We start from the raw sequence: 13,433 nt of genomic DNA on the forward strand, positions 1-13,433 counted from the left end.
ATAATAATAATAACATGGTTTAAAGCAGATTTATGAAACTTAGTGGTAATTCTACTTTTACCTAATTTAAATATCTCTATAATTCTTCCACAACTAGTAAATGCACTTAGTTACCTTACATCGCTGCATTTTGTCATTTCAACGTTTTCTTTAGCAAACGATGTGAACACAACAAATACCTTGAGTCATATGGCTAGCAGCGAGTAGAACTACACGTCCCTGAATCCTTTGCGGCGACGCTGTCTCCTCCTGCAGCGTATGCTCCCAGCCAGAGCACCAGGGAACCGAACGGGCAGAGCAGCTCGGCTCCGTGTTTATGTTGAGATGCTCACAACAAAGGACAGCACAACGCGGAGAGGCTGTCATTTAAAAGAAAGCACCGTGATATTTTGTCGGTGAGCATTTACAACTCATAACTCCAGGAAGAGGAGAACAAATAACACAAATTCTCATCTGCTTCCATTTTTTTACGGTTTACTTTGATTTTATTTTTGAAAAGGAAGAACCAGCCAAGAGGGGCGAAATTAGGACGAAATATCCTTTTTTTTTTTAAGCCGGTCGAGCGTTAGCTAGCTTGCTAGCCTCAGCAAGTTGGGGGAAAGCCAGACAGCAGCTGGCGGAGAAGCTAGCAGCACAGAAGACAACAAAAGGACCACATAATTTATATCGCAGTGAGTACATGTTTACACCTGACTTCTCTTAATAATTATAACAGCAGTTAAACACGAACGTTAGTAGGCTAATTCAGCGCTAGCCAGTGTTCCTTGTTATTATCCGTCACCTGCTTTGTCCTGCCAACGGCTCTGACACCATGAGCTGCTTGTTTATTAATGCTACTTCAACGTTACCTCGTTTAGTAATGTCCATGCACTCAGCAAGGTAAGTCCTCACAGGGCTTTTCTTGTGAGCGCTGCAGCTGCAGAGTGCTGATCTTTGTCAGTGTTCTGCACATACTCATGCACCTGTTTTGCCTTTATCTTAGTGGAAATCAGAAGCTTCTAGTGTGTGTGTGTGTGTGTGTGTGTGTGTGTGTGTGTGTGTGTGTGTGGGTGGATGCTTCAGAGATGCAGGTATTAGTTTACATCACTTCCAGTCTGCATGCTGACCTGTCACAGAGACGGGTGGGGTGGGGATGGGTGGAGGGGGGGGAGGAGGAGAACATTGCCTGATAAGGAATCAAGCAAATGCACGGACCCATGTCATTACTGCAGCTTGATTGCAAGTTAATGATCCCTCCCATCCCTTCTTTCTCTATCTTCCATTTCATTCTGTCTCTCACCCCCTTCCTCCCTTTTTCTTTATTTTCCTCTCCCAACCTCCACCCTAGTCTCTCTCAGTCTTGTTCACTCTGTACTGGTAAGCGATGATGTGATAAATGTATTACCGATAGGGATCTCGCTGACTTCCCTTCTCTGTGTTGGAAATGTCACATGAAGACACACATGCATTAACTCCATCTGCTCCACCAGGATGCTCCAGGCCTTATTTCCATTGTCTGCTTGTCAAGGTGATGATTAATCAGGACTTGCAGTGGATTTCATTCTTTCAGTATGACTTTAACAAACCCAACAAGACGCATTTGTGTTAGGATTTTCAAATGATAGAAGTTACCCGCACTGAGTACAAAGTATCAATGCTAGCAGGAGCCCTACATTTAATACTGAAACTTTGCATCTACATACTGTCACCTCAGTCCAACATCTGCTCCATAAGAAAGTAGAGATGGTCCGATACCATTTTTTGCTTCCCGATACCAATTCCGATACCTGAACTTGCGTATCGGCCAATACCGAGTACCGATCCGATACCAGTGTGTCATATATTTTATTATGTTTTAAGAACTGTATACTATCCCTGTATGGATGTGATATGATTTCTATCTTTGTTGTCAGTCTGGCTCAGGTTAAACTCTTTGTAAAACATGAATGCCACAGAACGTTTTATTATCCAGTTTGGCAGTCAGTTATAACGGAAAAAGAACATAAATAAACTACTTTAACGTATTTTTTCTTTAGGGCTTTATTACGTCGTATCGGATCGGTGCATAAACTCCAGTACTTCCCAATACCGATACCAGTGTTTTAGGCTGTATCGGAGCCAATACCGATACTGGTATTGGAACATCTCTATAAGAAAGACAGCTGGTTGAGTGAGACAAAGACAATGCAATGACTTTTTACCAGTTTGTTTTTTACTATTTGGTGTGTATTCTGAAAGTTAAACACAGGAGAAAATTAATCCACCAAGTTTGGATAAAGGAAATTGTTAGTGTCTGTTTGAAAAGGTTATAGTGCAACAATCATACAGTAGAACCCATGTATTTTAAGCTCTCTGTTGCAACTCTATCTTGATTCATCAACTTCCTGCAAAAATAACTAGTGTATCAGGCTACACTTCATTTTTAGGATCCATGGTAAATCTAAACTGAACTGGTGTAGAGAGCTATAGCTATAGAAGAGTCAAGTTGCAACAGTGTTACCTGCTAAAACAGTGTTGTCCTGGTATATAAAAAGGCTGAAGAATCTTTATTATATTTTTGTGCAGACTATTTCAAGTCTGCGTTCTCACAGTCCTATAAATAGTGATAACTTCTTGTGTGAAGTGTTTGGGACACGGCTTGCATTGGGTGTGTTGCCGGCAGGCATGAGTGTGTGTGCGCTTATGTGTTCTCTAGCAAGGTTTAGAGTCTCAGTTTCTGTGTGGAAACCGGAGCCGACTGTGTCAGACGGGAGCGCAGAGAGAGCTCTGATGTCTTAATGGAGGCTCAGTGCTGCCCATATCCTTAGTAACCCGGTCTGTGGGGACACAGAGAGGCCTCCTAGTCTCGGCCTGTGCTGGATGCTCTTATCACTGCTGTCCAGGAATTAAAAAGAAAAACCTCAGAACCCCAAATGTCATCAATTATTTTTTTAAATAAATGTTTTTTATTTCAATTAAAAGTGTTGTGGTCTTGTACATGCTCAGCAAGTTGTGTGATCCAATAGGACCATGAAACACATTTAAAATACTGAAACAGAATTACAAAAGTTCTTCCTATCAGTCCAATAAGTATGGCTAATATATATATATATATATATATATATATAAAAAAAAAAATGCAAAAAGCAAAAAAACTTTTGCAAAAATGCTAAATCTATGCTGCAGTAGTTGCAAATTGCAGCACAGGATTTTGTTATTGTCAAATATAGCTTCTATAAATCATCAATTCATGATGTCCTTCTAAATCCTAGTTGTAAGATCAAAAGACAATGACAAATGTCAGTGACAGCACACACACCACATAACACCCTCGCCACCAAGTAATTTGAGGGTAGGAATGAATTACAGGTGACAAATTACTAATTTGTGAGAACAAAATAATAGTTAAAAGAAACTATCAAACATTTGAACCTTGATATGTGCTCTGTAGACTGAGCTAAGTGTGAACTGTATGGAAACCTACTGCACTTTGATTGCATATTGACTCGTAAATCGATGAAAGCTGTAACAATCATGCCGTTGGTGGTTAACACCTTGGAGTTGTTGAATGAGTATGTTGGAGATTCAGACCATCATGCCAAACGGCTGTGTGTGTGTGTGTTTGCACGCTTTTAAACCTCAATGATGTTAACAGCATGCTTTTCTTGAGAGGATAGTTTTATTTTGTAATTGTTTGCATTTTATCTTTTTGCATGCACATGTCTATGGTTTGTAGTTTCATCAGGGAAGGCCTCTCATCTCAGTGGGGATCTGCGGGTGTAATCTTTGGCACAGCTGAGCTGCAGATTCCCCCCCCGCTCCCCCCCCCCCGCTTTGTGTGAAGAGCTTGGCATTCTCCTCCCGGATGGCTTACCCTTTGCTGGGCTGGTAAACGGGCTGAAGTTTGTGGAGGGAGATTACGTCTGTCATGGAAAGTGGGTCAGACAGTGGGCACGTTTTTATGGCCTTGTTTCTGCAAGGTAGGGAAGGAAAGAGTAGGGGGGCATTAAACCACCACTCATTTTCCATCATGTTGCTTGAGGCTGCCTGTGTTCGGTACAATTCTCTTATACTCTCCCTCCTGTCAGAGTCATTGTCAATCAGTTTCTCAGATCAGATACAGTACCTTTGCTAACTAGGCATTCAAACTGCAAGCATCTTAGGTGATCCTGTGTTGAGGGGTGTGAGGGGCTGTGTCAAAGTGTGTTCAGGCAGAGCACAAAGTGAATTTTTTCCTTTCGTTACCCACATGAATTTGACCACTGTATTTATCCGCCCCCAAACAGCCAATGTACAGATGTTAGCGGTGGCTAACTGTCAAGGTAATGTGTGTGTGTGTGTGTGTGTGTGTGTGTGTGTGTGTGTGTGTGTGTGTCTGTGTGCTGAGCATCTGATTGATCTCACCAGGAATGTCTTTGTGTTATCTTCCTACAATCTCTCTCCCTTTTCCTTTTGTCTCCATATGTTCTTAAAATGAAAACTTAAAGATGCCTTTGGGATCAGAGCATATTTGTTTCTGAAATTATAGCATTTTTAACTAGCTCAATTATTGCTAGTTGGCAATGCAATAAAAAGCTTGGACACTTGGAAGCTTTTTTTCTCCCAAATCGCACTGGTCCAGGCTGATGGTGTCCACCTGTGTCTTTGCATTGACTTTACGTGCAATCACGCTGCCTAAAATTCATCTTGTGTTCTTTTGGACGAACACACTATATCTCTATATCTTAGTCTCGCTTTGCCAGACCTTCCTCCACAAGCGCTGCAGAGGAGGGTCTGGCTAGTCCCCACAGCACTCCGGGAGGTTTATTGGCATTTCTTTAATCACAGTCGTCATGGGTGGCACTAACGCCGCCTTCACACTGGCAGTTGAAATCAGCTCCGTAATACGCAATACGCCCCCAGCGGACGTTGTACTACACCGTTGAAAAGCTTCGGAAGCGACTCACACAAATGTCAGAGAGACTAGAAGGACTGATAAGTGTCTGAATGTATGATTCTCTATGACCTCTCTTATACAGATATAAATAGAAAGGCTGCTGCGTGGAGAAAAGTTGCCCAGGACGTTGACATGTCACGTCGGTTAAATGTGATATAGCGGTATAATGGCAATAGTTTGATGTCTGTTGCCAGCTAACCAATTAGCATTAGCAGGTTTGTTTGTCAGTACCATAGCAACGCTAACTTCCGCTGGAATTGTCGGATAGGAACCGTCCGTAGCCTTTCGCAAGAGTTAAATTTTTTTAACGCATCTGGATGACCAACTGACACGATTTTTTTCGCACCGCACTCGTTCAGACCCGGTTCGGACCCATTCGCATGCGGTCTGCGAATCTCCATAGGAAATGAATGACTTCCGGTTGTTTCGAAGCCGTATCGGAGCTGGTTTCAACTGCCAGTGTGAAGGCGGCGTAAGCGCTGCACGGAGCCCTGGTGCCGCTGCAAAAAGAAAACTCAGATTGGATAGATAGTCTAGCTAGCTGTCTGGATTTACCCTGCAGAGATCTGAGGAGCAGTTAACCATAGTCCTCAGAAATCCACCAGAGTTTAGAATTCCAACGCAAAGGAAGCGTTAGGTAACGGAATTCCGGCCGGAAATAAGGACGGACAGTGGAATTTCCGGCGGCAACGGGGCAATCCCGGAAGTGGAAGGTCGTGGATATAGACTACTATATCTTGACATGTGTGAAACATAAATTCAAAAGTTTCACCTCGAAAACTTTGGCAGTGTGTTGGTTGTTGTCTGTTAGCTAAAAAGGCTAGTTAGCACATCTTTATGGCGAGGCAAGAGCTTGAAAACCCTCTTGTAGCATATACATTTTGGTAACATTGTGGCACCTCTATAGAGTCCCATTTGCTTGTCGCTCATATTATATGCAGTTAGGGCTGGGTATTGTATCATATGATATAGTCTTGCTTTGCCAGACCTTCCTCCACAGCGCTGCAGAGGAGGGCCTGGCTAGGCCACACAGCATTCCGGGATGGGAGAAAAACGTGCTCTGGTGTATTGGCATCTCTTTAAACCAATCACGATCGTCTTGGGTGCCGCTGAGAGCCGCACGGAGCCATGGTGCCGCTGCAAAATAGCCTCGGGAAGAAACTTGTTTTGGTGGAACGTGTACGTTCAAAAGTAGTTTTAGTCGTGCAACAGAAAACTCAGATTGGATAGTCTAGCTAGCTGTCTGGATTTACCCTGCAGAGATCTGAGGAGCAGTTAACCACAGTCCTCAGAAATCCACCGGAGTTTAAAATGCAAACACAAAGGAAGCAGCTGGAAAAGAGTGACATCCGGCGGAATTTCATCAAAACTTCCCCAATCAAACAATATCTGCATCGATCCTTTTTGTAGCCAGATGAATGGTAAAGAGACAGGAAATTGTTCTTGGTTGATGGGATGCAACAAAAACTGCAGCATCATTACGTTGTGTGGTGTGACCGTGTAAAGGTGCTGCGTGAAATTCATCAGTAAGAAAAACACTTTCCTCCTGTTATTTTCTGGTAAATCCCTCCCGTAGTTCATCACACATCCACGTTGTCATATGAATTATGTAAACTCAGTACAGTACAAATAGTTAAAAAAAAATTATTGTAAAGCCTATAAATTATATAAATCTGGTCTGCTAAGAGTAATAATATCTAATGTAAGGAATGCATAATGAAAAAGAACAAAGCACATGGGCAGAGAAGTACCTGCACAATAGCTGAATGCTGATTGTACAATGTAGTCCTTTCTCTTTCTGTGAGTGTGTACCTTCTTCATCACACGAGCACTTTAATGTCGCGCTTCTGAGGGGACTATTCATCATTTATTTAAGGACCTATTTTAGTAGTATATTTATGCACGGGTGAGTATGGTCACCCATTTTGTCCCATAAAAATGAAGAATATATTTCTTATTTCTCTCACTGCCTCTCTTATTTATCTTTTACACTTATCCAGTTTGTATTTGTCTCTTTCCTCCCGTTTGCTTCTCAGTCACTGAAAGTAACACCAATGCTTCTCCCCTGCTGCCAATACCTGAGTCAGAAAAGTAAGGGAGGGGAAGAACTGAAACATAGTGAGGCTGTTCAACTCCTTTCAAAACAAGCTGTTGGGGAGTGCACAGTCCTATTTGGCTTTGACTTTATTACTTTAACGGTAAGTCGGCTGAATTCATGAATAGAAACCTTATTTGTAAATGTTGATGGAGTTCTGGGGGGAAAAAAATGTCTCTTAATGTCAGGGATGTGCTGGCGCTAGAAGAGCTGAAACATGTTATGGGGAAACTAATAACATTGCAATATTTTATTTGACCTTTTTGCAATAAACATTGAGAAATGGAACAAATGAAATAATGTCACCATATATGTGCAGCTCTTTACCTCTGTAGCTCGACTGGGAAAGGGTGAAAGAAAGAGAAACAAAAATAATACTTACAAGTATAAGCCCTTTTATCAACAAATCTTATTTTTGTTCCTGTTTTTAATTACTGATTGTTAGAGCTGAAATGATTAGTTGATAAGTTGATAGTCCGAAAAGTAATCTGCAACTTTGATTTTGATAATCAATTAATTGTTGAGGTCTTTTTTTAAAGCAAAACAAACCATTCGCTTGTCCATAGCTTTTCCATTGTGATGATTTGCTGCTTTTCTCTGTTCACTGTAAACTGAATACCTTTAGGTTTTAGACTCTTAATATATGAGACATTAGAAGACTTTACCTTTGGCCATTTTAACAATTTTCACAATTTACTGACATTTTATGGACTAGATGAATTGTTTAATTCACCCCTACTCTAATGTTAGATGCAAATCCTAGAAGAAGTGTCCTTGTTAACTTTCTTAAGTGTATTTTTCTATGTCTTCCCTGAAAACAATTGTGATTAGTGTTTTTTCCAAAACCAGATGGGCAAAAAAACCGTTGCGAGTTTAATTTTATATCATGCAGTAAAATGATTTATATAGTGTACCGTGGTGGGCCAGCCTACCATACTTTGCCTTATTATATTGCATCCTTTGACCATTATACATTATACACTATTATTTGCACATACATACATTGTGGATACTGAATGGATATAGTGTTCAGCTGTAATTTGGGCAAATACAACCCAAAAAATTCACCCTACTTCCTGTTTTACCACCCAACTAGATTTATATTAGAGTAGGACCTCCTGACAATAATTTGTTATGTACCAAAGTGGCTGTTAGGGTGCTGAAACATGGAATTTGGAACACGATAGTTATCAAGTGGTAGATGCTGGTCATTTCCTACTTTCAATGATAGTTGTTCGGCCCCTGAGAAACTTCTTTCTTCATTTTTTATCTCTCTCTTGTGGGTGTGTTCAACACCTCTGCCCAGACTCAAACCACAGCCTGTTTCACCTTAATTTCCCTTTGTATCAGCAGAATCCTTCACTTTTACAAGTAAGAACTGAAAGCCCTATTGCGGTTATACATGAAATGTGAAAGTAAGGAAGTGTTTTGAGGGTGTGAGTGTGTTTGTATGATTCTCAAGATACCATCTCTATGGTTTCCTTGCTGTGTAGTTCATACAGGCTGATACATTTTGGCACCTTCTCTTTTCCACACGCACACACACTTGCAGACACATATTCACATGTACACACAGACCTGTAATTATCAAATCCCCTCTGATCATGCATGATTGCCATTTCCTGCTTCACTTTCTAACCTTCCTGTCTCAAACGATCTTGTGTGTACATCCTCACACACACAAATGTTTGAGTGTGTAACTTGTAACTTGTCTTGACTTCCCAAGGGAGCACTGCTGTTTCTGCGACTGCAGTAAAAGACTGGGCAGTAGTTGCTGAAAATCCATTAAATAATTAAAGTCTGAGAGTCCTTGTGCTCAACACAGCAACAGCAGACAGTTGCTGAGATGTGAAACACAAGCAGAATTGGTAATTCTGAAATGTAATTGATTACATAACATTTGAAACAGTTGTTTATTTATTTCCAGAAATCTTGAGTCTGGTTTATTTTAAAAAGTCCAGGAGATAGAGCCAGAAGTATGAGATAGAAGCAATGCCAAAACCCAAACTAACCCCACTGAAGCCTCAATGCTAGCAGCACCAAGCACTAGCTTGTCTCATTCGGCTGGACAAGAGGTTAATGATTACAAGCTATGACCAGGTGCAGCACAATTAGGCCTACATAGACCTCTCCCTTTTCATTCCCCAGAGAAATGCAACCTTCCCAACACTGCAAGGACCCAAACAGGAACGGATGGTGAATGGAAACATGAATCGGCCTCAAGCACACACAAACTTTTTCCCTCTGATGTTTTCTAGTTTCTGTAATATTGACCTTTACTTTAGGGTATGTGGGAACAACATTGTCTAATACCACTCTTGGCATTTCATACCGCCACCCTGACTGTTTCTAACTACAGCTAGCCTCTATGTGTAATGAATTATAAAGAGCTTTTATTTTGACATAGTTTTACAGACAGTTTAGATTAAACGGTGTGTTTGAGCTTTTTTTAAAACGCAGCCACACACATGCCATCATTCACTTGTCAAATAGACATAAACTGGCAAAAGGCTGAAGTGACAGAAAGCAGAACAGCTCAGAGAGAGAATATCGGCTGTGAAGAAACAAAGCTCTGTTCTGCTGTACCATACTTCTAAGAAGGTCACATTGTATACTTGTATACGATCAGGAAATGGTGCTTGGCTGTAGAAGCACTAAGGTTTTTGTGAGAGTATGTATAATTGCTTGTCCATATGACCATACACCCACATGTGTTTAGCTATCCAGTCGGTGTACAGTACGTCCTTGTGTGCATGACTGCATGCAATTCACTTTTTGTGATTGCACCAATTTCAGTTTTTGATTGTAAGTGGCGCACAGGCCTTCAAATGCTCTATGTGGATTTTTGTGTGCGCGAGACATTGCATGTGTTTGCATCTTGTTGCACATACGTCAACAGAGCTGTTTGTTTTCTGTGTTCATAAGCCGGTCTGTGTTCTTCCCACTGAATCATTGATGAGATTGTAATTCGAACGCTAGCTCTCCTATTTCGTTCCCTACCTTCTGTCTTCAGTTAGCCTCCTCCCAGCGTCGCTTACAGGAAAAACCAGTAGGCTGCCCTGACAAAGCACAGACAGCAGCTCTGCCCTTCAAACTTAATAAAGCAACCATTACAGAAACAAACAGTTGCAGTAACTTTTCCGTATATATATTTTAAAGCACACGCTAATGATCAAACTGTTATGAAAGAAATGGTTACTCACCTTTTTTGGCAGTTCATCATGCTATGATGTCCACACATTTATTCACGTATTTTCACGTATTTACGTAAAACAAAATTTTACCCCAAAAAATAGCAGATACTTTAAAAACAATCTTGACCCTTGACTATCAAATTAAACTGATCTATTAGTTGATCGAGAGAAGCTTTTCTAATGTCCACTTAATCATTTCAGTCAGTTATTAGGCAAAAATACCAAGAATTCACTGGTTGTGGTTTTTTAAAATTTAAATATTTGCTGGTTGTCTTAGTCGAAGGATCTTTGGCTTTTGGACTCTTTGTCAAAAAAAAATTGAATATATGTTTCACTATTTTCTGACACTTTACAGACCAAATGATCAATTGATTAACCAGAAAAATATTTGTTGGTAGTTTCAGCCCTAAAAACTGGATTTCACTCCTCTATTAATGTCCCACTGGTTCATACTGGTTCAACAGTTTCAAAAGTTGGAAGCAACAAGGATTGCACTATGGGGAAACTGACATAACTAATTAGGGAGGGAAATGGGGGGGGGGAAATAAAACACAGGACACAGTCATAGTCAAAAAAATTAAAAAAATAAAACCGATTGCTCGACTTAGAATCTTACTACTACATCAGAGGCCTTATGTTAAATTCATTCCTTTTACTCACACAAAATGAGGCCACTTTTATTTTAGTTTTTAATTGAAGCAGCCTAAGTTAGATTTTGGGAAGTCTGATTCACACGCATATTTCAAAAGTTATTCACAGAAAAGAAATACAAAACAGGAACCATCGCCACTGTTTTTAATTCTCCTAAGAAAATTCCTAAGCTGCTTTTATGAGGCAGTAAAGCGAACAGTGGAAAGAAGGAAACTTTGGGATGACTTGACCCATTTGTTGTGAGTCAGATTCACCTCTCTTCACAGTGAAATGAGTACCCTGACATGTATTCTAGTCCTTTGAGCCTCCAAATAGGCTGACCCTGGACTCAAGTCCAGCACCTCTGGCTCAAACTGAGGACCCTGTTTTGGTGGGACTGGTCCTGCCTTCTGGATTCTTGGAGATGCCAGTCTCTAAAGCCAAGTTCAGGCCAAAGATTCGTGACGAGACGAGTTGAAACTACTTGCAACGCGTCGGTCTGCAGCGTTCTGAAACCTGCCAGTTCACAGCAATGCGACAAGACGAGACAGTGTATCATCTCCATAGCAACGACTCTTTGTACTTCCGTTCTAACTTCCGACTTCCAGGCTTTAATATTTCATTTGTATTCTAAATAAGAATGTGGATAACGTTAGTGATATTGAGATACTTTCTACAGTTACATTTCTAGTGATGAATCGGTGAAAACACGTTTTATTTCTCTGATTCACGGCTTTGTCCTAGGCGCTCCCTCTCTTCAGTCACTCTCTAGCTCGCTCGACCGTACGTGCTTGCTGGCGCAAGTTGAGCCTCCATTAACAGTTTGTAACAGAAATAAAATGGATTAGGGATAATTTTATTGTAGCTGACTTTACAAGATGACTTCGCTATTGGCTGTTGAAACAGGTGACGTCCCTTACGTTCTAAAACCAGCCTCTGGAGACTTGACCAGCTGAGTCGCAGGCGCCACTATCAGCCGGTTTGAGTCGAGCTGAAACGGGCCGGTTCAGACCGCTGCAACTTTTCTCTGCGACGTTCTAAAACGGTTTTGTCTTGTTGCGAAACTTTGGTCTGAACTGGGCTTAAGACCCCAAAGCAACTTATATTTTGTTTTAGATCTTGTCCTTGTGCACTTAGCATACTTTGAAGTTGTGTATTTTTCTTAAGGGGATCGTGCCTTGGTTGACGTATGATGTTCACAGTTGAAATTGGTCACAGAGGTGTGATGTATGTTGGCTTTTCAGCAGCTTAGAACACGTTTACTGCACATTTCAGCATGTGTTGGTTTTGTTAAACGTGAGGCCCAATAGCTTTTGATGCCATCTTCACTATGTTCACATCTGCTTTCAACAACACAGCTTGGGTTTACATTCCTCACCTTGTTTCTAATGTTCACGTCCTTTTCCTGACCCGCTCCGCATAGTTCATGCCTTGCTGTTTATAGCTGATGAGTGTGAGTATTGTTGTGGCAACGCTTCCTCAGGTCAAGTGTTTGGTATTGAGCCCAAGTGGATTATTCTTATCTGCCTTGTTACCGACTACTCCTTTTTTTTTTTTTTTCCATCATAGACACATCTATGGAAGATCCGCTTTAAAGCAGCTCAGCATGGCTTAATATTGACCACCTTGTGTCTGTGTAAACTCACTGTGTTGGTAACAGCACATGGGGAAGTGGTTTGCTTTGAGTACCGGTTCATACGCTCTCTCTTGTAGGCTAATAGTTACTCCAGAGAGCCCAGGCACCACAGAGTGTGCATGTCTTGTAATACATTTCTGTAAAAAGGGTGATAAAAAAGACAGATGGGCTAAAGCTAATTCATTTTCATTTGCCATGTTAGAAGGCATGTGTGCTCTATCCTGAGTAAGCAGGTTGTTCATCACACAGTAAGTCTACTGTTTATTCACAGTTGGCAGACCCTCTCATGCAGAGCGAATTACAGTGCTCAACTTTCATGATTCAGACAAACAAAACAAAATCAGACCGTTCGACCCCTGGTCCAGGCAGGGCCTTTCTGTGTGGAGTTTGCATGTTCTCCCCATGTTTGCGTGGGTTTTCTCAGGGTGCTCTGGTTTCCTCCCACCATAAAGACATGCATGCTAGGTAACTAGGACTACAGTTGAAAATAAGCCGGCTGGCTAACACTGGCACAATTACAGAAAATGTTGATTAATGTGCTCATCATTGTCCTCATAAATAAATCCTCACCCTGTGAAGATATATATTTGGTGGCAGTCAAATCATTCTTTTAATTAATTAGGTGGCCATAAGGTAGCCTGGCTCCGCCCTCCTACGTACTTCCGCTCAGTTTTCATTTTCCTTCAGTACTCGGTCTGGGTTTGCGGTATATTCTCGGGATTTCTCCGGCCAAATCTTTGGCGGTCCAATCAGCGAACAGAAGGAGTGGCTGAGAACGATGACGTTGAGGTTCGGTAACCTTCGGTGAGTTCCGTAATGGCGGTGGAGAAAGATGCAAGAGAAGCCATTCGGTCCATTGTGGCAACGCTGCCGAATATCCAGAAGTTAAAACCCGAGCAAGAACAATCTTTGCTGAGTTTTGTTCATTGCCATGATGCTGTGGCCCTCCTCCCCACGGGGTTCAGGAAAAGTTTGATTTTTCAG

The 13,433-nt window shown here is 41.3% G+C and overlaps 1 protein-coding gene across 1 annotated transcript in view; it reads left to right on the forward strand.

Moving 5' to 3' along the window:
• Positions 1-264: 264 nt before the first annotated feature.
• peli1b (pellino E3 ubiquitin protein ligase 1b) overlaps positions 265-13,433 on the forward strand; it is a 46,702-nt gene continuing 33,533 nt past the window's right edge. The window contains exon 1 of the mRNA XM_078272711.1: positions 265-671. The gene's annotated coding sequence lies outside the window, so the exon portion shown is untranslated. The remainder of the gene's footprint in view (positions 672-13,433) is intronic.

This window comes from Sander vitreus, chromosome 17 (genome assembly GCF_031162955.1).
Source record: "Sander vitreus isolate 19-12246 chromosome 17, sanVit1, whole genome shotgun sequence".
Classification (NCBI taxonomy): domain Eukaryota; kingdom Metazoa; phylum Chordata; class Actinopteri; order Perciformes; family Percidae; genus Sander; species Sander vitreus.